Source organism: Trachypithecus francoisi, unplaced genomic scaffold, assembly GCF_009764315.1.
Source record: "Trachypithecus francoisi isolate TF-2019V2 unplaced genomic scaffold, Tfra_2.0 Lachesis_group10, whole genome shotgun sequence".
NCBI lineage: Eukaryota > Metazoa > Chordata > Mammalia > Primates > Cercopithecidae > Trachypithecus > Trachypithecus francoisi.
Window position 1 is genome coordinate 98,540,092 of NW_022681455.1, and position 25,806 is coordinate 98,565,897.

At 50.7% G+C, this 25,806-nt stretch overlaps 1 pseudogene; it reads right to left on the reverse strand.

Annotated features, from left to right (window-relative positions):
* LOC117088606 overlaps positions 1 to 7,490 on the reverse strand; it is a 45,459-nt pseudogene extending 37,969 nt beyond the window's left edge.
* Between the last annotated feature and the right edge of the window lie 18,316 nt (positions 7,491 to 25,806).

Consider the following 25,806-nt stretch of genomic DNA (forward strand, 5'->3'; position numbering starts at 1 on the left):
GATTACAGGTGTAAGCCACCACGCCCAGCCCAGAAATATGTTTCATCATGGAAATAAGGACTATATGATAACAGATCTAGTCTTCATGAGCCCGTTTCACCTTCTAGGACCTGGGCCAGACCCTGGCCCTTAGTACATATCAAGAAGTGAATGGACGGGTGAGTGAGTGAGTGGGTGAGTGGATTCACAGGTGAGTGGATGGATGAATGCGTGGATGTGAATGAATGGATAACAGCCTGCTTTACAAATGAAGAAACAGGTTCTAAGAGGTAGTATTGCTTGCTCGAAATCACAAGTAAGTGGCAGAATCAGGATTCCAATTTAGTTCTATGGAGTCCAGAGTTGAAATCAATCAACATAATGAATCAATGCAATCCTGTCTCATCTTTATGGCACCCGCAATCTCACCAGATAAACCCTAACCTGTGGGGTGTACCAGTATGGCGAGAAGAGGAGAAAAAACCTCTGGGGCAGGGGAGTGGTGGATTGGACTCAGGGAAAAGGCAATAATGGGTAAGGCGACACTGTTTTTTTTTGGGGGGGTTTTTTTTTTTTTTTGAGACCAAGTCTCATACTGTTGCCAGGCTGGAGTGCAATGGTGCAATCTCAGCTCACTGCAACGTCCGCCTTCCAGGTTCAAGCAATTCTCCTGCCTCAGCCCCGGAGTGGCTGGGATTACAGGCACCTATCACCACGTCTGGCTAATTTTTTTTTTTTTTTTTTTTGTATTTTTAGTAGAGATGGGGTTTCACTCTGTTGGCCAGGCTGGTCTCAAACTCCTGACCTCATGATCCGCCCGTCTCGGCCTCCCAAAGTGCTGAGATTACAGGCATGAGCCACCGCACCTGGCCTTTGGGCACCACTGTTCTTGCCACTTCCTGCTGGCCCAGCATCCCCCCGACCCCCAGTGGTGCTGGGTTGGCTTCCAGCCAGACCAACCAAGGGGCTGCTTTCAAGTACCTAGGTTTACATGATAGAAGACGATGTATGCAGGAGCCTCAACATCAGAAGTTTCAAAATAGTTTAAAAGGAGTTTTTCTGGGTCACCCATTTTTACAACCATACACCATAAAGGGAGGTGGACCTGCTGTGGCTGTGCAACGCAATGAGGCTGGCCCACCTGGGGCGTGCTGGCCCGTGAGGCCCGTGTCAGGCACAGGGCACTAATGTCCCAGCAGTCCTCTGACACCCTCCATGTGGCGCTGGTTGGAAGTTATGGGCTTGCTGTTGAGAGGCTGCGTGCCCCTGGGCAAATATACATTATTAACCGTGGTGTTTATACTGGGAGGAGTGGGCAGACATGGGGGCTGGGGAAGGCCTGTGTCCCTCAGAGCAGCCTATGGGATCCATGAATCCCAACAGGGATCCATGCCCAGGGACAGGGAGGGATGTCCGGGAACCTCAGCTTCTCCCCGCAGCTGAGCCCCCCATTTGAGGAGGGCAGGGAAACAGCGGTGGGGCTTGGGGACGGCGGAGGAGAGAGAGGAAGGGGGGTGTGTCTATGCTGACAGCCCCTCCAGGAGCCAATCTGCCTGGGAGAAGGAAGGGAGAAAAACAGCTCATTCCTGGACCACCAGGCAGGGGGCTGGAGCCCCAGCTCTGGCCGGATGTACTTTGCAACCTTAAGCACTAGGCCTGGGGCCTCGGGGTTAACCAAATGAATGACAAGGTGTTGGACCAGGTGACCTGAGGAGATTTTTTGGCCTGGGACAACCTGCTGAACATCCCTGAGTCAAGGAAGGGCCTCAGGCCCTACAGGCAGAGGAGGAGCGGCTAATTGCCCAGGGAACAGGAACTGAATCCCAGAGCCTGGAGGGAAGATGAGGTGGTCAGGCCTCGGTGTGACCTGGGGCAGCAGCGCAGGGTTGGGAGAGATGCCCTGAAGTGAGGCAGACCTGAGTTCTGGTCTCAAGTCAGCTACTTGCCAGCTGCAAGCCACTTGACACCCCTGAGCCTCGGACTCCCCATGTGGGATGAAGGGACAATAGCAGTGCCTGCTTCGAAGGTTGCTATGAGCACAGTTGGTAGCCAGGAGGACCAAGACCTGTTCCTGCCCTTTCCACCTTGGCTTCCCTGGGACACATCAGCCCTAGCGAAGCAGGGCCAGTGCCACCCCACATACAGGTGGCAAAACTGAGGCTCCAGGGGGTGGATTCAGGCCCGTTTCCTTCCCCCTTTATGCACCCTGCTTCTCTCCAGCATCTACTACAGGTGATGGCCACGCTACTCCCATGTCCTCACATGCACCTGGGTTATGTCAGCGGCAGCCATGCGTGCACATGCACACTCACACACAAACACACACGCACACTCACAAGCACACATGCACGCTCACACTCACACATGCACACTCACACTCAAACACACACATTCACGCTTAAACACACGCACACTCACACTCAAACACACATGCACACTCAAAGACACATGGACACTCACACTCACACACATTCACACTCAAACACACATGCACACACACTCAAACACACATTCCCTCACACACATTTACTCTCACACATGCACACACACTCACACATTTACTCTCACACATGCACACACACTCATACACACACTCTCACACACACTATTCACACACACTCTCATACACTCGCACACATACACTCTCACACACCCCTGCCCTGCCCGCAGGCGCCTGGAGTTGGGCAGTGCTAAGGGTGGGAGTTGGGAGAAGAGCATGGTTTTTCCAGCTGCTGGGCTCCTTCTGCCAGAAAGTGAGGGAGGAAGAAATGGAGGCGGCGGCGGGAGGGGAAGGGTGGGAGTGGGGTGGAGTGGGGGAGGTGGCACTGGCTGGCCGTTCAGTGGAAAGATCACTTTTTCCCTGGAAACACTCTGCGGGCTCCAGCCCTCCACCCTTCTCCTCCAGCTGCCTTTTCCTGCCTTTCCTGGAACAAAGGCTGGGGGTGGGGAGGAGGAGGCCTCAGGGCCCACCTGGACATGGACACGCAGAGACATCGCCCCCCAGGCTTGGGCTACACATCCCCCACCCTTCCCTGTCATTAAACCCAGGGCACTAAACACAACTCTGCCTTACAGAGGGAAACTGAGGCACAGAGCAGAAAACCCACCTTCCCCATGGGGTGCCATCAACCCCAAGAAACACCATGCAGCCTGTGCCCTTTGAGAGGTCATGGTGGCCAGTCCCTTGCCTCGGGTAAGGCCAGGGCTCCTAGGAGGAGGTCCCTTCCCTGTGGGACAGTTCTGCTGCTTATTTTATTTTATTTTTGTAGAGACAGGATCTCATTATGTTGCCCAGGCTGGTCTTAAACTCATGGGCTTAAGCAATCCTCCTACCTCAGCCTCCCAAAGTGCTGGGATGAGTGTGAGTACAGGCGTGAGCCACGGCACCCAGCCCATGCTCTGCTGTTTAATCAAGAAGTTCCTGCTGTGTCCTACCAGGTCTCCTGGTTGTGACTCATCCCCACTTTCTCCTCTGGGAGGTGGGAAACAGAGCCACACGAGGCCTGTCCCAGCCGCCCTCCCTGGCCTGTGATCCTGGGCTGTGTGTGCAGGACAGGGCGGCGAGAGAACTGGGGAGATGGCCCCTGCCTTGTGCTCCGCCTGGCTCTAGCCTAGGCTTTCTCATCCCTTCTTTCTCTCCCTCCCCTCCCACTTCCCGTGTATACTAAAAATACAAAAATTAACTGGGCATGCGCATTGCCAAGACAATCATAAGCTAAAAGAACAAAGCTGGAGGCATCATGCTACCTGACTTCAAACTATACTACAAGGCCACAGTAACCAAAACAGCATGGTACTGGTACCAAGACAGAGATATAGATCAACGGAACAGAACAGAGCCCTCAGAAATAATACCATACATCTACAACCATCTGATCTTTGACAAACCTGACAAAAACAAGAAATGGGAAAAGGATTCCCTATTTAATAAATGGTGCTGGGAAAACTGGCGAGCCATATGTAGAAAGCTGAAACTGGATCCCATCCTTACACCTTATAAAAAATTAACTCAAAATGGATTAAAGACTTAAATATTAGACCAAAAACCCTAGAAGGAAACCTAGGCAATACCATTGAGGACATAGGCATGGGCAAGGACTTCATGTCTAAAACACCAAAAGCAATGGCAACAAAAGCCAAAATTGACAAATGGGGTCTAATTAAACTAAAGAGCTTCTGTACAGCAAAAGAAATTACCATCAGAGTGAACAGGCAACCTACAGAATGGGAGAAAATTTTTGCAATCTACCCATTTGACAAAGGGCTAATATCCAGAATCTACAAAGAACTTAAACAAATTTACAAGAAAAAATCAAATAACCCCAACAAAAAGTGGGCACAGGATATGAATAGACACTTCTTGAAGACATTTATGCAGCCAACAGACACATGAAAAAATGCTCATCATCACTGGCCATCAGAGAAATGCAAATCAAAACCACAGTGAGATACCATCTCACACCAGTTAGAATGGGGATCATTAAAAAGTCAGGAAACAACAGGTGCTGGAGAGGATGTGGAGAAATAGGAACACTTTTACACTGTTGGTGGGACTATAAACTAGCTCAACTATTGTGGAAGACAGTGTGGCGATTCCTCAAGGAATTAGAACTAGAAATACCATTTGACCCAGTCATCCCATTACTGGGTATATACCCAAAGGATTATAAATCATGCTGCTATAAAGACACATGCACATGCATGTTTAATGCGGCACTATTCACAATAGCAAAGACTTGGAACCAACCCAAATGTCCATCAATGGTAGACTGGATTAAGAAAAGGTGGCACATACACACCATGGAATACTATGCAGCCATAAAAAAGGATGAGTTCATGTCCTTTGTAGGGGCATAGATGAACCTGGAAACCATCAGTCTGAGCAAACTATCGCAAGGACAGAAAACCAAACACTGCATGTTCTCACTCATAGGTGGGAACTGAACAATGAGAACACTTAGACACAGGATGGGGAACATTACACACCAGGGCCTGTTGTGGGGTCGGGGGAAGGGGAAGGGATAGCATTAGGAGATATACCTAATGTAAATGATGAGTTAATGGGTGCAGCACACCAACATGGCACATGTATACATATGTAATGAACCTGCACATTGTGCACATGTACCCTAGAACTTGAAGTATAATAATAATAAAATACAAAAAAAAAGTAGCTGGGCACGGTGGCTCATGCCTATAATCCCAGCTACACAGCAGGAGAATCGCTTCAACCCAAGAGGCAGAGGTTGCAGTGAGCCGAGATTTCACCACTGCACTCCAGCCTGGGCAACAGAGTGAGACTTTGTCTAAACAAACAAAACCTCCAACTTAGTGAAAACAAGGCATTCAATGATAGATCAACTGCAGAAACTGCTTATTACCTACTACTCATTTTATGTTATTATTATTTTTCTTTTTTGAGACGGAGTCTCGCTCTGTTGTCCAGGCTGGAGTGCAGTGGCGTGATCTCGGCTCACTGCAAGCTCTGCCTCCCAGGTTCACGCCATTCTCCTGCCTCAGCCTCCTGAGTAGCTGTAACTAGAGGCTCCCGTCACCATGCCTGGCTAATTTTTTGTATTTTTAGTAGAGATGGGTTTCACCGTGTTAGCCAGTATGGTCTTGATCTCCTAACCTAGTGATCCGCCTGCCTCAGCCTCCCAAAGTGTTGGGATTACAAGCGTGAGCCACTGCACCCAGCCCTAATCATTTTATAAAGTAATATCTATATAAAAACAAACATTAAAGAGAATAAATAGATCTATCTAAAGTGACAAGAATAAGTATAAATAAATACCAGATTTTAAACAAGAATCTGTAAAAATTTTACTACCTAAGGATTTTCACTCAAAGAAGAAAAAAATATGGCCAGGCACAGTGGCTCATGCCTGTAATCCCAGAACTTTGGGAGGCTGAGATGGGTGGATCACCTGAGGTCAGGAGTTCAAGACCAGCCTGGCGAACATGGTGAAACCCCGTCTCTATTAAAAATACAAAAAATTAGCCAGGCATGGTGGCAGATGCCTGTAATCCTAGCTACTCAGGAGACTGAGGTAGGAGAATCGCTTGAACCAGGGAGGTGGAAGCTGCAGTGAGCAGAGATGGTACCATTTCACTCCAGCCTGGGCAACAAGAGTGAAACTCCATCTCACAAACAAACAAACAAACAAACAAAAAACTACAATAAAAAAAAACATAGTAACACCAAGCTTGCAGGATGGTGAGTTAACAGATACATTTTATCTTAATGGAAACTTATGTAGCAATTCAGTAACATTTCTGGATGAAGAATCAAGTTACTGGCCGGGCGCGGTGGCTCAAGCCTGTAATCCCAGCACTTTGGGAGGCCGAGACGGGCAGATCATTAGGTCAGGAGATCGAGACCATCCTGGCTAACACAGTGAAACCCCGTCTCTACTAAAAAATACACACACAAAAAAAAACTAGCCAGGCGAGGTGGCGGGCGCCTGTAGTCCCAGCTACTTGGGAGGCTGAGGCAGGAGAATGGCGTAAACCCAGGAGGCGGAGCTTGCAGTGAGCTGAGATCCGGCCACTGCACTCCAGCCTGGGCGACAGAGCGAGACTCCGTCTCAAAAAAAAAAAAAAAAAAAAGAATCAAGTTACTGTTGCACATTTGTGAAAACTGATCCAGGAGTGTTTCCTCTAGTTTTAATTCCTCCTCTTCATTTAAAGTATTAGCAGGAGCATCATTATATGGAATGTCTAGCATGTCTTCCCTTAATCCAGTTGACTCCTCCTTTTGATCCTCATCAGTATTAACCTCAACTGTCTACGCCCTGGGTGTATTCATTAACATATCATTTCCTAGGGACTGACTATTACTTAGCAGCTTTGCCTGCCTTCTTTCTAAGGCCAGTTGTTTATTTCTCTCAATTTTTTGTTGTTGCTCTTCTATGAGGCTTCTACTTGACTCAGAAGCAAACATCTCACTTTCAGATGAGTTTGTCAGAAAGGGATCTAATTCAATAGCAGTTACATCACGCCCATTATTTTCCACAACTTCATCATTATTGCTAATAAAATCTTCAGGTAAAATAGGGAGATCGAGTCGAATTTGTTTTAAACAAATCTGAACTTCCTTTTCACTTCCCAGGTATTCAACTCTGTCAATACAATTCTCAAACTACAGTTTAGGGAATAGGCTATGTGCCCAGTGTTCCATGTGTCTGATTAGGATCTTCAAATCTTCAGCCTCATGACTTTTACCTTTGAATTTTGCCTTATCAAATACATGCCTTAAGGCTGGAAGTCTTATCTCTGAAATTAATCTCTAGCATCCAGCTTGGGTATATTTCTTTTAACTGTTCTCTTTGGAGGTACAGGAACAGGTGCTCCACTTCCTGACTCTTCATCAGGTTCAGCCTCTTCATCATCTTTTCTGTCTGGAGAGACTGCAGGTGGGAAAGGAGGACAAGTTTCATCTCCTACATACTCATAATCTGGTAGGTCAATCATGCCATTCTCCTGTGGTTCTAGCATCTTTTCCTCTCACGCAGAAAGCAGGGGTCACAGTGCACAGCTCCAGGGTTCTCACTTTCACTTTCCCCTTTGCTTTCTTTTCTTTTCTTTTTATTTTTTATTTTTTATTTTTTATTTATTTATTTATTTATTTTTTGAGACGGAGTCTTGCTCTGTCACCCAGGCTGGAGTGCAGTGGCCGGATCTCAGCTCACTGCAAGCTCCGCCTCCCGGGTTTACGCCATTCTCCTGCCTCAGCCTCCCGAGTAGCTGGGACTACAGGCGCCCGCCACCTCGCCCGGCTAGTTTTTTGTATTTTTAGTAGAGACGGGGTTTCACTGTGTTAGCCAGGATGGTCTCGATCTCCTGACCTCGTGATCCGCCCGTCTCGGCCTCCCAAAATGCTGGGATTACAGGCTTTAGCCACCGCGCCCGGCTTTTTTTTTTTTTATTTTTAAGACAAAGTCTCGGGGCCGGGCGCCGTGGCTCAAGCCTGTAATCCCAGCACTTTGGGAGGCCAAGACGGGCGGATCACGAGGTCAGGAGATCGAGACCATCCTGGCTAACACGGTGAAACCTCGTCTCTACTAAAAAATACAAAAAACTAGCCGGGCGAGGTGGCGGGCGCCTGTAGTCCCAGCTACTCGGGAGGCTGAGGCAGGAGAATGGCGTGAACCTGGGAGGCGGAGCTTGCAGTGAGCTGAGATCCGGCCACTGCACTCCAGTCTGGGCGACAGAGCGAGACTCTGCCTCAAAAAAAAAAAAAAAAAGACAAAGTCTCGAGTCTCACTCTGTTGCCCAGGCTGGAGTGCAGTGGTGAGATCTTGGCTCACTGCAAGCTCTGCCTTCTGGGTTCAAGCAATCCTCCTGCCTCAGCCTCCCGAGTAGCTGGGACTACAGACTCCCGCCATCACACCCAGCTAGTTTTTGTATTTTTAGTAGAGACAGGGTTTCACCACATCAGCCAGCCTGGTCTCAAACTCCTGACCTTGTGATCTGCCCTCCTTGGCCTCCCAAAGTGCTGGGATTACAGGTGTGAGCCACCGTGCTGGCCTCACTTTCCTTCACTTTCTCCATTTTTTTTTTTTTTTTTGGAGTCAGAGTCTTGCTCTGTCGCTCAGGCTGGAGTGCAACATTGCAATCTCGGGGCTCACTGCAACCTCTGCCTCTCAGGTTCAGGCAATTCTCCTGCCTCAACCTTCCAAGTAGGTGGGATTACAGGTGTGCACCACCATGCCCGGCTAAGTTTTGTAGTTTTAGTAGAGATGAGGTTTCATTATGTTGGGCAAGCTGGTCTCAAACTCCTGACCTCAAGATCTGCCCCCTCGGCCTCCCAAAGTGCTGGGATTACAGATGTGAGCCACTGTGCCCAACTTCTCCTTTGCTTTCTTGCTCTCTTCTCTCTCTCTTTCCCCTTTCCTCCATCTCCCCTTACTTTTCCTCCTCCTTTCCTCCCACCCTCATCCCCTCATCCCACTCTCCTCAAGCTCTCCAGCACTCCTAGCCTCATACCCATCCTGTAGGCATCTCCCCAAGTTGTTCTACCGGCTCCTCAGACTGCCCCCCAGCCACCCTGCTCCTCCCCAAGTGCTCCCAGTCCCATTGGTGGCTCCTCCAGACCCCTCCATTGCTCAAGTCAGAACCCAGGGTTCATCCTGAGCTGGTCAGTTGACTCAACCATTGGGCCCATTACTGGCCAGGCTCATCCACCTCCTCACCTTCGCCAGGTCCCTGCTGGCTGCTCTCTTTCTGTGCCTGCTCCTGGCTCCCATCTTCCCCAAAAATCGCCTCCTAAGGGTGGACATGGGACCGTGGGTGAGGGCCTGGTGCTTTCTGGATAAAGCCCCTGCTCTGGAGCAAGCCCTGTCGGCCCCTCCCCACCCAGCCAAGCACCCGCACCACTCCCGTGTGTCTGTGGTAGGCCTGGTCTCCCCAGGCCTCTGCACATGCTGCCTGCTCCTCCTGGGAAGCCCTGTCCCTCCTCTCACCCCCGTCATAGGCACACACTCTGTCCCAGGCCACTCGGCGGACCAGCAGCTCCCCCTCTCCATAGCCCCTGGGTTGTCCCTCTGTGCTCCCCGTTTCCTGCCCGCTTCCCCTCCAAGGGCAGGTCCCTGTCCAGCACAGAACGTCACACTTCAGTGTGAGGGACTTGACCCAGGTTAGGAGTAAGAAATCCAAGTAAAGGCCAGGCTCGGTGACTCATGCCTGTAACCTCAGCACTGTGGGAGGCTGAGGCAGGAAGATCACTTGAGGCCGGAGTTCGGGTCCAGCCTGGGCAACATAGCAAGCCTCATCCCTACCATAAAGAAAAAAGAAAAAGAAAAATTAACTGTTTGCGCTGGTACACACCTGTAGTTCCAGCTTCTCGGGAGGGTGAGGTAGAAGGATCGCTTGAGCCCGGGAGGTGGAGGTTGCAGTAAGCTATGATCGTTGTACTCCAGCCTGGGCAACAGAGAGAGACCCTGTCTCTAAAAATAAATAAATAAATAAAAATTTAAAGATCCAGGTAAAGACTGGCCAGGAGGAATCCCTAATAGAGCCAAGAAGCGGCCACCGATGTGGAACCCCAGAAGAGCAGAGCTGGGAGGTCTCTGACATTACAAGCCCGCCCCTTCACGCCTCGGCCTGGAGGCTTATCTCCTATCCCAGGATCCTAGGCAGGTACCCCTAGACCCACAGGTGCTGGGCTGTTTGCTGTGAGGCACTCCCTGAGGCGGAAGCACCGCTGCTGGTTGGGCCACTCCGAGGGCAGTCCGAGGCTGGCAGCCTGTAGTCCTTGCCGTTGTTTGGACCATCTCGCCCATACACTGAGAGAAGGATGATCATCTCCCTGCACTCGGCCTCTTCTCCTGCCAGAAGGAGCCGAAGCTGCAGAAGAGAAAGGGGATCTTTATGCCCGCAGGCAGAAGGGCACCGCTCCCCTCCTGGTCCCCCCAGGATGACCTCTGTTGAAAGGACTCTTTGTGAGGCTCCCCGAGTCTGGCCAGGGCTGACACAGAGTCCTCCCCAAGTAGGGGGTGGTGGCAGCCAGCTGGGGGGCTCTGTCCGGGTGAGGTCACAGGGCATGGCTGGGGAGGCCTCTGAGCCTTAAGACCTGAGGAAGAGGCCATCTGACGGCAGGAAATGAGAGAGGACACGCCCCCCACAGCATGTAGGAGTGGGGTTAGACTTGCTGCCGCCTGAGTCCATACTGGCCCTGGTCTCTCAGCAGCTACTGCAGAGTGAGTTCCTTGTGGAACTGGTCACACAGGAGGCGATGTCCACCCCACCTCCTTGTCACCTACTCTCCCCTCACTCACTATGTTTTGTTGTTTGTTTGTTTTTCTAAAGATGGGGGCTCCCTATGTTGCCCAGGCTGGTCTTGAACTCCTGAGCTCAACCATTCCTCCCACCTCAGCCTCCCAAAGTGCTGGGATTACAGGCATGAGCCACCACGTTCGGCCACGCTGTTTGTTTTTGTTTTTGTTTTAAGAGACAGAGTCTTACTGGAGTGCAGTGGCACAACCACAGCTCACTGCAGCCTCGAATTCGCAGGCTCAAGTGATCCTCCCACCCCAGCCTCCTGAGTAGCAGGGACTATAGGCATGTGCCACTGCAAAGGACTTTTTCTCTTTCTTGAATGCCCACTCCCAGGGACTTTGCAAATGCTGTTTTTTCCACTTAGAATGCTATTCTCTGAGATGTTGGAGTTGCTCATTGCTTTCTCAAAGGGGCCTACTCAGCCCACTCCCCATCCGATGCCCCCTCCTGGCTCTTTCCTTTGCCCTGTCACCTTCCAGCCTACCATGTCATAGATCGTGCCTAGCCCCTCATCCCCCATCTAGAAGTTCAGTGAGGGAAATTCCATTCACTTATTTCACGTCCCAGTGCCTGACATCCAGTGGGTGCCCAGTGAACATTTGTCTGAATGAACAAATAGATCATTTCATTTAATTAATCCTTTCTCCCACCCTGAGACGGAGGCACAATGATTCCTTCACAGACAAAGGCTCTGGGAACTGAAGGATGTTTCCCAAGTTACACAGTGAGAAAGAGCTAGAGGCCGGGCGCGGTGGCTCAAGCCTGTAATCCCAGCACTTTGGGAGGCCGAGACGGGCGGATCACGAGGTCAGGAGATCGAGACCATCCTGGCGAACACTGTGAAACCCCGTCTCTACTAAAAAAAAATACAAAAAACTAGCCGGGCGAGGTGGCGGGCGTCTGTAGTCCCAGCTACTCGGGAGGCTGAGGCAGGAGAATGGCGTGAACCCGGGAGGTGGAGCTTGCAGTGAGCTGAGATCCGGCCACTGCACTCCAGCCCCGGCGACAGAGCAAGACTCCGTCTCAAAAAAAAAAAAAAAAAAAAGAAAGAGCTAGAATTGGGATCAGATTCGGGGCTGTCTGCCCCCTCCCCACCCCCACCTGGCTTTCACCAATGTGCTTCCTACCTCGCTGGTGACAGCCACCCACACACATCATGCCCCCCTGCCTGGCTAGGCTCCAAAGAGAGAAGGGCTTGTCCCTTAGCTTGTCCCTTAGGGAATGTTCCCAAAGATGCCCATCAGAGGCAGCTCTGAAGTTCAGGACCACCCAATCCCTCCCTTGCAGGGTGAAAGGATCCCAACTCCAGGTCCTCAGGCAGAGCCCAGCCTGCAACCCTGCCTTCCTAGGAGAACAGGAGAGCAGCCACATCCGTCCCCAACCTCACCCCTGCAAGCCTGACACTACCAAGCTTCGTGCCAGCAGGCCAGGCTTTTTTTTTCTTTCTTTCTTTTTTTTTTTTTTTTGAGACGGAGTCTCGCTCTGTCGCCCAGGCTGGAGTGCAGTGGCGCGATCTCGGCTCACTGCAAGCTCCGCCTCCCGGGTTTATGCCATTCTCCTGCCTCAGCCTCCCGAGTAGCTGGGACTACAGGCGCCCGCCATCTCGCCCGGCTAGTTTTTTTTTGTATTTTTTAGTAGAGATGGGGTTTCACTGTGTTAGCCAGGATGGTCTCGATCTCCTGACCTCGTGATCCACCCGTCTCGGCCTCCCAAAGTGCTGGGATTACAGGCTTGAGTCACCGCGCCCGGCCCAGGCCAGGCTTTGACTCTCTGCAATCTCAGCACCTCACCTGTCAAATAGGGCAGTACCACCTGTCCAGCAGGTGCATCTTTGAGGAACAGGTAACAATGTACAGGAAGGGGCCCCCAGGACCTGAGCTGCAAAGCTGCAAGCGTAAATGTCACCCCTGCCCCGCTGCCAAGGCTGGAAGCCGGCAGGAAATGAGGAATGGGAATGCCAGAAAAGAGCTCACCCCTGCCCACTCCCCCAAAGCTGGAGGAAAAGGCTGAGTGAGGGGCCGCCAAGGCCATGAGTCAGCCTCCCCTGAAAAGCCAGGCAGGGGGCCCAGGTCCTTCTCCATGGGTGGGGAGGGTCTCCCTGGGGAACAGCAAAGCCACCCAGGCCAGGAGCCATGTGGTATTCATCTCTCTCAAGCCTATGGAAGGGTCTAGAGTGATGCTGACAGCAGCCAGCGGGACTGCACTGGCCCCTCGAAAAGGGGATTTCCTTACAAAGGCCAAGCTTGGTGCCCCCTTGAGGGACACCTACCCCTTTCTCTCAGACTACTTGGCATGGCCCCCTCCATCCTGCCGCCCTCATCCCCCGGCAGCCCCCACAGTGCCCAAAGGGCACCTCTGAGCCAAGGACAGGGCTTCAGAGAACAGCAAGGCAGTCCCTTCCCAGTGCAGATGGGGAAATCGCCCCAGGGGGCAGCACGGCCAGCTAGTGGCAAGGCTGGAGATGGGGCCCAGCTTAGCCTGGCCCCAAGGCCTGGCTCTTGGCTCTGCTCTGAAGACAACTCACTCAGGTGCATCCGACCCCTGGGCTGCTGGGTTGAACCCTCTGGCACAGGCAGGCTCTGACCCCAGAGTGGGGACACCATTCATTGCCCCGTTTCACCGGATCTCTCACCAACCCCCACCCACCCTTTGCTCCAGCCATAGGAACTTCTTGCAGTTCCCTCAAACTGGCCAGGCTCTCTCTAGCCTCTCCAGCTCCAGGCCTTTTCTCTCTCTTTCTTTTCTTTTGTTTTCTTTCTTTCTTTCTTTTTCTTTTTCTTTCTTTCTTTTTTTTTTTTTTGAGACAGAGTCTTGCTCTGTCACCAAGGCTAGAGTACAGTGGCATGATCGCTGCTTACGCAGCCTTGACCTCCCAGGCTCAAGTGATCTTCCCTCCTCCGCCTTCCAAATAGCTAGGACTACAGGCGTGCCACCACACCCAGCTAATTATTTTATTTTTTGTAGAGATGGAGTTTCACCGTGTTGCCCAGGCTGGTCTTGAACTCCTGGACTGGAGCAATCCACCTGCCTTGGCCTCGCAAAGTGCCGGGATTAAAGGCACAAGCCACAGTGTCCGGCCCCTCCAGGCCTTTGTCCATGCTGTTTCTTTTGCCTGGAAATGTGTTTCTTCTCCTTTCCCTGGTCAGCTTGTACCCATCCCTCAGCTCTCAGTGCAGACAGTAGACATGGCTTCCTCCGAGAAGTGCTCCCTCTTTCCTCCCACCCACCCTCATGAAGGTGGGGTTACAAGCCCCTCTCTGGACTCCCATTCAACAGGAAAGCTACTCTGCAGGGCCCATGGCTCAGCCCCAGATCCCAGCAGATCCCAGCAGCACAGCGGTACACAGCAGTGGCTCACTGTTCGCTCACTGAGGGAACCAGTGAACAAGAAGGAATGGGCAGCACTCACGGTGGAGGGGCTCCAGGATGACAGCAGGGGCAACCCCTCATTTCCCACTCCCTCCTCTGGCCACTCCAGGTGCTGGGGAGCTGGAAGGGAGACTGAGAGGGGCAGGAGCTGCCACTCTCACCCTGACTGTGGTCTCCCCTTGGAAGGGCCAACTCCACCCTCTGCTCCTCAGATTCTTTCTCACTTCTGCTCCAGAGCCCCTGCGGCTCACCTCTTCACTCTCTATTTTCCTCTTCAAATTCCAGAGAGAGGAATCCGACAGCCGTGGCCTGGCACTGGCCGGCCCAGGAGATCATCTTGCAATCATCTTCACCCAGCAGCCCAGGGAAGGTCCATACCCCAGGGTGATTCACTCAGAAATCCACTCATTCTTTCATCCCTGTGCCAGGCACTGTCCTAGGGGCAGGGGATCCAGCAGGGAAGAAACAGATGGAGCCCTGCCCTCCCGGGGCAGACAGTCCAGGGAGACTCTTCTCTCCTCCCCATGTTTCTAGGAGCCTCAGTCTTCCTACCTGGTAAAGATTTCTTCATTTCTCCTCTTCTCGCCACAAAACCCTTCTATGCAGCAGAGACACAGTCGGGGGCCCAAGAAGGAGGCCAACCACAAGGACCACATGAGGACCCTAAGACAATGACAACTATTGTTACCATGACAACACTCACTGTGGGCTGAGTCCTGCCTCAAGCCCATTCCATCTGCTATCAGTGAATCCCCGCCATGCCTTAGGAAGCTGCACGTGGCTGTTATTCCCATTTCTGTGAAACGGGAAAGCACAGTGAGGTTAGTGTCACATCCTCAGGTCGCAGAGCTCAGGTTGGTAAGCACCGGAGCCAGGTTTAGTCCAAGTCATCACATCCTGAAGGGAATGGCTGAGCCACTGAGCCAGTTGGTTTTTCCCACTCAGAAATGATCCTGCACCATCAGAGGTGGAAGGCCTCCATTAAGCCTGCCTTCTGGACCGAAGAAGGTGTTGGTCAGGGCCTGCCTGTAAGATGGAGACAATCATCACCCTTGCCTAGCCAGCCCTTTACAAGGAGAGACACCACCCTCCCCCAGCAACCCAGCCTCAGTCTCAGGGACCTCTTTTCCTTCTCTACTGTTGCCAGTGGCACAGGGGCCAGTGCCAGGAGCTGTGCCCACTTTACCATCCCATGCTCAAGACACTAGCTCTATTTCCTGCAACCCCCACCTCTGGCCTCTGGCCTCCCTGGCCCATCTCTATCCTCTGCAGCCCCCATTGCAGCCAGGGCGCCATCCTGCTCCCCAGCGCCCCCTGTGGCCATGTGGGCTGCCCTCTTCAGGCTCACCCCACTGTTGGGCCCGACAAGGCCATCCATGTGTCCCAGCTGGAAGCTAGTGGTCAACTCAAAATAACTACTCCCCTCCATTCTGACACAACTGTCTTCCCCAGAAGGATGACAGCTGCAAGGGATTAGAGCTGGGGACAGAAGGAGAGAACCCCCCACCCACAGCCCCAAGCCCACGGAGCTGGAGCAGGTGGCAGCGGCATGGGGTGAGGAGCCTGCTCTGCTCCTGCGTCTAGTGCTGCCCTGTCTTCTGGAACAAATTCCTCTGCCCCCGGAGCTGGAGAAGGTGAAAGAGGGGATCTGGAGGGTGCAGACTCCCCTACCCCAGCACCCCAGCCTGGCCCACCTGTGGCTGGAAGCCGCCCACCTCCAAGACTGGGGCTGCAGCCTGGAAATTGATGGGAAGAAACGACGTGCTCCTGCTTAGCCAATAGCTGGCTGTCCCAAGCCTGGGCCTCTTGATTCACTCCACTTGGTTCTCCTTCCCCCCACAGTCTGGTGCCACACCTCCTAGTCCTTCCTCCACAAAGCATTCCTCCACACCACCACCCAAAGTCCAGAATCACACAGTTCACCCATCCCCTACTCTCTCTAACCATATTTCTAGAGGGGAAGAGTTCCCTGGGTGAGGATGACGCTCCTGTCCCTTTCCTGGGAAAGCTTGATCACTTTCTCCCTCCAGGTCACAAGGGTTTTCAGGGACACATTTTCAGGCCACCTCCCAAGCACATATGAAGAGAGGTGGCATCAAAACAGACCTCCACCTGGCAGGTAGCCCTTGACCTTCCCGCCTTTACTGAGCCTTTTTCCTCCCCCTCATCCTTCTAGCTTTAAGAAAACATCGGCTGGGCGAGGTGGCTCCCACCTATAATCAAAGCCCTTTAGAAGGGCGAGGTGGGAGGATTGCTTGAGGCCAGGAGTTCAAGACCAGCCTGGTCAACATAACAAGACCTCATCTCTACAAAAAAAATTTTTAAAACTTGGCCGAGTATGGTGGTGCATGCCTGTAGTCCCAGCTACTCGGGAAGTTGAGGTGGGAGGATTGCTTGAGCCTCTGAGGTTGAGGCTGCAGTAAGCTGTCATCGTGCCACTGCACTCTAGCCTGGGTGACAGAGCAAGACCCTGTCTCTAAAAAAAGGAAAACTTCACATTATATGCACTTTTGGCAAACCACATATCCTTTTAGGAACTGAGATGAGATACACATTAATAAATTAATAAATATTACCTGCTTTCTCCAGACTATGCCTTAATGTATCTTTTCCTCTCCTTGCTCAAGGGCACTTGGGGTCTGAGGAGAGGGGCAGGTACTCAGACCAGGGTACTGGGTGCTCCTCTAGGACCTGAGCCGCTCAGGATTTTGTAATCAGCTGCTCCCTGAGGAACCACCTGAAACTTTGTGGCTTAAAACCACCACCATCGTATTTGCTCCCAATTCTTGTCTTTTTTTTTTGAAACGGAGTTTTGTTCTCGTTGCCCAAGCTGGAGTGCAATGGCGCAATCTCGGCTCACTGCAATCTCCACCTTCGAGATTCAAGCAATTCTCCTGTCTCAGCCTCCCAAGTAGCTGGGATTACAGGCGCATGCCACCATGCCCGGCTAATTTTTGTATTTTTAGTAGAGATGGGGTTTCATCATGTTGGCCAGGCTGGTCTCAAATTCCTGTTCAGGTGATCTGCCCACCTTGGCCTCCCCAAAGTTCTGGGATTACAGGCATGAGCCACTGCACCTGGCCTTGTTTGTTGTTGTTGTTGTTTTATTTTTATTTTATTTTATTTTATTTTTTTTTTTGAGACGGAGTCTCGCTCTGTCACCCAGGCTGGAGTGCTGTGGCCAGATCTCAGCTCACTGCAAGCTCCATCTCCCGAGTTCACGCCATTCTCCCGCCTCAGCCTCCCGGGTAGCTGGGACTACAGGCGCCGCCACGTCACCTGGCTAGTTTTTTGTAGTTTTTAGTAGAGACAGGGTTTCACCGTGTTAGCCAGGATGGTCTTGATCTCCTGACCTCGTGATCCGCCCGTCTCGGCCTCCCAAAGTGCTGGGATTTATTTTTATTTTTTTGAGACGGAGCCTCACTCTGTCACCCAGGCTGGAGTGTAGTGGTGCAATCTCAGCTCACTGTAACCTCTGTTGCCCAGGTTCAAGCGATTCTCTTGCCTCAGCCTCCTGAGTAGCTGGGATTACAGATGTGCACCACCACGTCCAGCTAATTTGTGTGTGTGTATTATTATTATTATTATTTTTAATAGAGATGAGGTTTCACCATGTTGGCCAGGCTGGTCTCGAACTCCCGATCTCAAGTGATCCACCTGCCTTGGCCTCCCAAAGTGCTGGGATTACAGTCGTGAGCCACTATGCCCAGTTCCCTTTTGGCTGAACTCTCTGGGCAGTCCTTCTGCTGGGCTGGCTGGTGACCACCTGTGTACCTGTATTCATGGATAACTGAAGCCTCCACATGCCTCTCCCTGTGGTCTCCTGACATGATCTCTAGGGTAAGTCTAAGGTAGCCGGACTTCTTTTTTTGTTTGTTTTAGACACAGGGTCTCACTCTGTCGTTTAGACTGGGGTGCAGTGGCACGATCACGGCTCGCTGCAACTTCAACCTCCTAGGCTCAAGCAATCCTCCCACCTCAGCCTCCAAAGTAGTTGGGTCTACAGGTGCATGCCACCACACCTGGCTAATCTTTTTTTTTTTTCTTTTTTTGAGACAGAGTCTCATTCTGTCACCCAGGCTGGAGTACAGTGGAGCGATCTCAGCTCACTGCAACCTCTGCCTCCCATGTTTAAGCTATTCTCGTGCCTCAGCTTCCCGAGTAGCTGGGCTCACAAGAGTGTACCACCACACCCGGCTAATTTTTGTAAAAAAAAAAAAAAAAAAAAAAAAAAAAAAAAAAACTAATAATAATAATAATAATAATAATTTAAAAAATTATTTGTAGAGACAGGGGTCTCCCTATGTTGCCCAGGATGGTGTCAAACTCCTGGGCTCAGGTGATCCTCCAGCCTTGGCCTCCCTTAGTGCTAGGATTACAGGTGTGAGCCACCATGCCCAGCCTATGCTAACCAGACTTCTGATGTGGCTGCTCAGGGCTTCTGAGAACACAAAAGCAGGAGCTGCTAGGCCTCCTGATGGCTTAGGCTGGGACCTGGCACAGAATATCACTTCCGCCGTGTTCTGTAGTTAAGCATGTCATGGGGCCAGCCCAAACTCAAGGGGAAATACATGAGGCGAGACATGAATACTAAGAGGCCGCATTCATTGGGGGTCAACAAATTGACAGACTATAATGACATACATGGAACTGAGTGGTGCATGAAAAATTCTAACAATGGTAATTTGGGGCCGTGGGAATAAGGGTACTTTGTGCTTTCCTATTTTTACATTTGAAAACAGACAGGAAATAAAGGGGAGGCTCAAGCAAGGCATCTAGCTCAGCATCTGAGCAGAGCTGTCTCAGGCAGCTGTCACTGCAGGCCCCCTCGGTCCCCAGGGAGTTAGGGCCTCCTGGGGCCCCAACATGGGAGAGGGCAGGGGAGCTGTCCCTGACTGTCAGGGCCTATCAGGGTGGCAAAGGGGCCCTTGTGCTGGGCCTGTCATTCACAACAGGCCTGATATGAGACATCGTGTGTGAGTGAGGTTACTCAGTGGCCAAGGCATCCTGTCAAATCCAAAGGTAATGTGTGTCACTCATCACATAGGTCTCAACTCGGGCCTCATTCCTAAGGCTCAATGCCTATAATGCACTTTAAGTGTTTATTTATTTATTTATTTATTTATTTATTTTTGAGATAGAGTCTCACTCTGTCACCCAGGCTGGAGTGCAGTGGCGTGATCTTGGCTCACTGCAACCTCCGCCTCCCAGATTCAAACGATTCTCCTGCCTCAGCCTCCCAAGTAGCTGGCACTACAGGCATGTGCCACCATGCCCAGCTAATTTTTATATTTTTAGTAGAGATGGGGTTTTGCCGTGTTGGCCAGGTTGGTCTCAAACTCCTGACCTCAGGTCATCCACCTGCCTCAGCCTCCCAAAGTGCTGGGATAACAGGCATGAGCCACTGCTCCTGGCCTGTTTTGATTTTTTTAGAGATGAGGTCTCACTCTATGACCCAGGCTAGAGTGCTGTGGCACGATCAGAGCTCACTGCAGCCTCAGACTCCTGGGCTCAAGTGATCCTCCCATCTCAGCCTCCTGAGTAGCTGGGATCACAGGCATGTACCACCATGCCTGGCTCTCTTGTTTTTCAATGGATCTTCTAATCTCTTCCTTCTATTTTTTTTTTTTTTTTTTTTTTTTGAGACGGAGTCTTGCTCTGTCGCCCAGTCTGGAGTGCAGTGGCGCAATCTCGGCTCACTGCAAGCTCCGCCTCCCGGGTTTACGCCATTCTCCTGCCTCAGCCTCCCGAGTAGCTGGGACTACAGGCGCCCGCCATCTCGCCCGGCTAGTTTTTTGTATTTTTTAGTAGAGACGGGGTTTCACCGTGTTAGCCAGGATGGTCTCGATCTCCTGACCTCGTGATCCACCCGTCTCGGCCTCCCAAAGTGCTGGGATTACAGGCTTGAGCCACCACGCCCGGCCATCTCTTCCTTCTAAAGAGTGGTCCATGGACCAGCAGTGTGGGTATGACCTGTGAGCTTATTAGAAATGCAAAATCTAGGGTCTTATCCCAGACCTGCTGAGTCAGAATTTGTATTTTAAGGCCGGGTGTGGTGGCACACACCTGCAATCCAAACACTTTGGGAGGCCGAGGAGGGTGGATCACTTGAGGCCAGTAGTTCAAGACCAGCCTGAGTAATATGGTGAAACCCATCTCTACTAAAAATACAAAAATTAGGCCAGGCGCGGTGGCTCAAGCCTGTAATCCCAGCACTTTGGGGGGCTGAAACGGGCGGATCACAAGGTCAGGAGATCGAGACCATCCTGGCTAACACGGTGAAACCCCGTCTCTACTAGAAAAAATACAAAAACTAGCCGGGCGAGGTGGCGGGCGCCTGTAAACCCAGTTACTCAGGAGGCAGAGGCAGAAGAATCGCTTGAGCCCAGGAGGCAGAGGTTGCCATGAGCTGAGATCATGCACCTGCACTCCAGCCTGGGTGACACAGAGAGACTCCGTCTCAAAAAAATAATAAATAAATAAATAAGAATTAGCATTTTAATAACATCCCTAGGTGATTCCTGTGCATATTAATGTTTGAGAAGCCCACCCAAATCAGCTTATTAAGGTCACCATTATACTACATTGAATTTTTTTGGTGGTGGTGATAACATCTCATTTTGTTCAATGCAAGCATTTAAAACAGCATTGTCCAGTAGAAATTGCCTTTACCTGCACTGCCCAATGTGGGAGTCACCAGCCATGTATAACTACAGAACGCTTGAAATGTGTCTAGTATGATAGAACTGAATCTTAAATTTTATTTAATGTTAATTAATAAAATCTTAATTCAAGGCTGGGTGCAGTGGCTCACACCTATAATCCCAGCATTTTGAGAGGCCATGGTGGGAGGATCACCTGAGGTCAGGAGTTTGAGACCAGCCTGGACAACATCGTGAAACCACGTCTCCACTAAAAATACAAAAATTAGGCCAGGCGCGGTGGCTCAAGCCTGTAATCCCAGCACTTTGGGGGGCTGAAACGGGCGGATCACAAGGTCAGGAGATCGAGACCATCCTGGCTAACACGGTGAAACCCCGTCTCTACTAGAAAAAATACAAAAAACTAGCCAGGCGAGGTGGCGGGCGCCTGTAGTCCCAGCTACTCGGGAGGCTGAGGCAGGAGAATGGCATAAACCCGGGAGGCAGAGCTTGCACTGAGCTGAAATCCGGCCACTGCACTCCAGCCTGGGTGACACAGAGAGACTCCGTCTCAAAAAAATAAATAAATAAAAAACAAAATACAAAAACTAGCCGGGCGAGGTGGCGGGCGCCTGTAAACCCAGTTACTCAGGAGGCAGAGGCAGAAGAATCGCTTGAGCCCAGGAGGCAGAGGTTGCCATGAGCTGAGATCATGCACCTGCACTCCAGCCTGGGTGATAGAGCAAGACTGCGTCTCCAATAAATAAATAAATGAAAATAAATTTTAATTTAAGTAGCCACACAGCTAATGGCTACCATATTAGACGGCATGAATTAAAAATCTATTTGTGTTTTGGCCGGGTGTGGTGACTCACACCTGTAATCCTGGCACTTTGGGAGGCTGAGGCAGGCAGATCACAAGGTCAAGAGATCAAGACCATCCTGGCCAATGTGGTGAAACTCTGCCTCTACTAAAAATGCAAAAAATTAGCTGGGCATGGTGACACTTGCCTATAGTCCTGGCTACTTGGGAGGCTGAGGCAAGAGAATCGCTTGAACCTGGGAGGTGGAGGTTGCAGTGAGCCGAGATGGTGCCACTGCACTCCAGCCTGGGTGACAAGAGCGAGACTCTGTCTCAAAAAAAAAAAAAAAAATCTACTTTGTGTTTTAATGGCTCATAAACTGCCTGGGTGTGATGGCTCATGCTTGTAACCCCAACATTTTGGGACTGAGGCAGGCAGATCACGAGGTCAGGAGTTCGAGACCAGCCTGGCCAACATGGTGAAACCTCATCTCTACTAAAGATACAAAAAACTAGCTGGGCATGGTGGTGCGTGCCTCTAATCCCAGCTACTCAGGCGGCCAAGGCAGGAGAATCACTTGTACCCGGGAGGTGAAGGTTGCAGTGAACTGAGATCACTCCATTGCACTGCAGGCTGGGTGACAGGGTGAGGCTCTGTTTCAAAGAAAGAAAGAAAGAAAAGAAAGAAAGGAAGAAAAGAAGAAAGGAAGAAAATTGCCAGCAGCCTGGCCCCTCCTCTGTCTACAGGGGGATTTGCATGGCCCCTGTACCCCTTGTTACAGTTTTACAGACAAGGCAGGAAAGATTGTGTCACTGAGTGCCACAGAGCGTCAGGAAGCGCCACATCCTCCACGTCCTTCTTTGAGGTTGCTGGGATTTCCTGGGGTGGTGGTGGCCTTGGGGTGGAATTAGGAAAGGGGCTTTGGGTACAGAGCATCTTTCTCCCTCCTGCCCCTCTGCCAGCATGCTGACCAAAGTGATCACAGCCTTCTGGGAATGAATCTCTGCTCCCCTATCATTAGTACAGGGATCTCAGCAATACCTTTCCATTAGTGAAATGAGTCAAATTCAAAATAAATGACTGGCTAGAATAGTTATGTAGGTACCTCTGTCACCATTAAAATGGGACGTAAGAATTGGGTGAGCCCAGGCTTGTAAGAGTTTTGGGACATCTTAGTGCAGAACTCCTGCAGGACTCACCCCTCACTCCCACCCACCCACACACTTAAGAAGGAATTCCCACCTGGTACTGCTCTCTCATCCAATCCTGCTGTCCATGTGTATTAGTCTGTTCTCATGCCGCTAATAAAGACATACCCAAGACTAGTAATTTATAAAGGAAAGAGGTTTAATTGATTCACAGTTCCACATGCCTGGGGAGGCCTCACAATCATGGCGGAAGGCAAAGGAGGAGCAAAGTCACATCTTGCATGGTGGCAAGCAAGAGAAAGCATGTGCAGGGGAACTCTCTTTTTTGGGGGGGGGGACAGAGTCTTGCTCTGTCACCCAGGCTGGAGTGCAATGGCACAATCTCAGCTCACTACAACCTCTGCCTCCTGGGTTCAAGCGATCCTGCCTCAGCCTGCTGAGTAGCTGGGACTGTAGGCACCTGCCATCACGCCCAGCTAATTTGTGTCTTTTTAGTAGAGGCGGGGTTTCACCATATTCATCAGTCTGCTCTTGAACTCCTGATCTCAGGTGATTCACCTGCCTCGGCCTCCCAAAGTGCTGAGATTACAGGTGTGAGCCATGGCATTTGGCCAGAACTCTCCTTTCTAAAACCATCAGACCAGATGGGCATGGTGGCTCACGCCTGTAATCGCAGGATTTTGGGAGGCCAAGGCTGGTGGATCACCTGAGGTCAGGAGTTTTAGACCAGCCATGCCAAAATGGTGAAATCCCATCTTTACTAAAACTACAAAAAGAGTTAGCTGGGCATGGTGGTGTGCACCTGTAATCCCAGCTATTCCAGAGGCTGAGGCAGGAGAATCACTCCTGGGAGGCGGAGGTTGCAGTGAGCTGAGATCATGCTCCAGCTTGGGTGACAGAGCAAGACTCTGTCTCAATAATAATAATAATAATAAATAAATAAATAAAACCATCAGATCTCATGAGACTTATTCACTATCACAAGAAGAGCATGGGAAAGACCCATCCCCGTGATTCAATTACCTCCCACCAGGTCCCTCCCACAACACAGGAGAATTATGGGAGCTACAATTTGAGACTTCGGTGGAGACACAGCCAAACCATATCATCATATATCCTAAAATTTGCCATGGAAAAGGCAGTGAACATGCACTTCCACTGAGCTTTAGGTTTAGGGGGCATGAACCTATTTTGCATGCTCACTAATAATTTTTTTCTCCTTCCTTTTGGGCTGAGATTTGCTTTCTTTGTAGCACACTACCAGCAGTCAGGCGGAGGGAAATGAGAACTACAACTCTCCCTGCCTTTCACTGCTGGGGGCTTAGGTCAGTTTCTAACACCAAGAAAAGAGGTCTCGGGCTTGTAAAGAGGCTTTAGGTTCAAGTAAACATGAGGGCGGTCTTGGAGGATGGGAAGGAGCTTTGGAGAGTGACTTGGATCCCAAAGGCTAGTGTATTTATGGCCCGATTTTACTGTATTTATTGATTTTACTATATTCACTCAAAAATACCAGAATTTACAATTTAAGACTTTATGGAAGCAGGGGCTGGGGGATACCCGAGTGATGAGAGAACCCACGGAGGCTCATACTGATATTTATTGCTGTCATTCAATAGAACAGTAGAGGCGCTTGGTGACCTTTTATACCCCTTTAACAAGGGGTTCTGTTCAATCCCTTCCCATATTCACCCCTTGCACACTGTTTTGCTTTGCTTCAGGCACCATGGATACCAAGAGGCACGATTTTTCCAAGGCTCATGCTCTATCCAGATGTTCAACGTCTTGTGGATTTACAATTTGGAGTGCCTCTGTCATAGCCCAGAGGCACTCGTGGTTTGCATTACAGGACCGCACACTTTCAGGTTATGGAAAATGTATGAAGATGTAAGTGACATATTAGAATTCCGTATAAAAGGAGGAACTTAAGGGTTTTTTTGTTGTTTGTTTGTTTGTTTTTGGTGGGAGGAGGTTGCAATCTGCAGATGTGCCTGGGTGGCAGGCTGGGGCGGGGGAGGGTGGTGTTTTATGTTTCTTTTCTCTCCCAGCAGTGTCTGACCTCTCTACGCTCAGATGCATCATATCCACTTGCTCACTTCAACGTGGAGCCACCCTCAGATGACAGAATCACCAAAAAAACACTAGGAGAAGGTATTAAAATGCAGATTTCTGGGTTGGCTTTAGACAGAGAGAATAAAAATGTTCTCTCTTGGGGTGGGGACAATTGTCATTTTAATAAGCTGGGTCCCAGGCCAAGGAATCTGAATTTGCTGGATTTTCTTTTTTTTTTTTTTTTTTAAGAGTGTTGCTCTGTCACCCAGGCTGGAGTGCAGTGGTGCAACTGTAGCTCACTGCAGCTTCCACCTCCCCGACTCAAGTGATCCTCCCACCTCAGACTCCCCAGTAGCTGAGACTGTAGATGCATGCCACCACGCCTAGCTAAGTTTTTTATGTTCTGTAGAGATGGGGTCTCGGTATGTTGCCTGAGCTGGTCTTGAATTCCTAGCCTCAGGTGATCATCCCGCCTTGGCTTCCCAAAGTGCTGGGATTACAGGCATGAACCAGCATGGCCTGGCCCAGAAACATAATTTAAGAATATGAATTAAAATTCAGCAGATTCAAAGGTACATTGTGGCCCCCTCGCCACCATCAGGTCTATCCTTATTTATTTATTTATTTAGAGACAGTCTTGCTCTGTTGCCCAGACTGGAGTGCAGTGGCACAATCTTGGCTCGCTGCAACCTCCACCCCGTGGGGTTCAAGAGATTTTCCTGCCTCAGCCTCCTGAGTAGCTGGGATTACAGGTGCCCACCATGCCCAGCTCATTTTTATGTTTTTAGTAGAGACAGGGTTTGGCCATGTTGGCCAGGCTGGTTTTGAACTTCTGACTTCAGTTGATCTGTTCGCCTCAGACTCCCAAAGTGCTAGGATTACAGGCGTGAGCCATTGTGCCTGGCCTATTGAAGTCTATTCTAGATATCTTATGAGCAGACACTTGATGTGCTTAACAGGAGGAGCCTGACCTTATAGCAGGAAACCCTAGGTTTTATTCCCAGCTCTGGCCCATGTGAGCAATACAGCCCTAGTGAG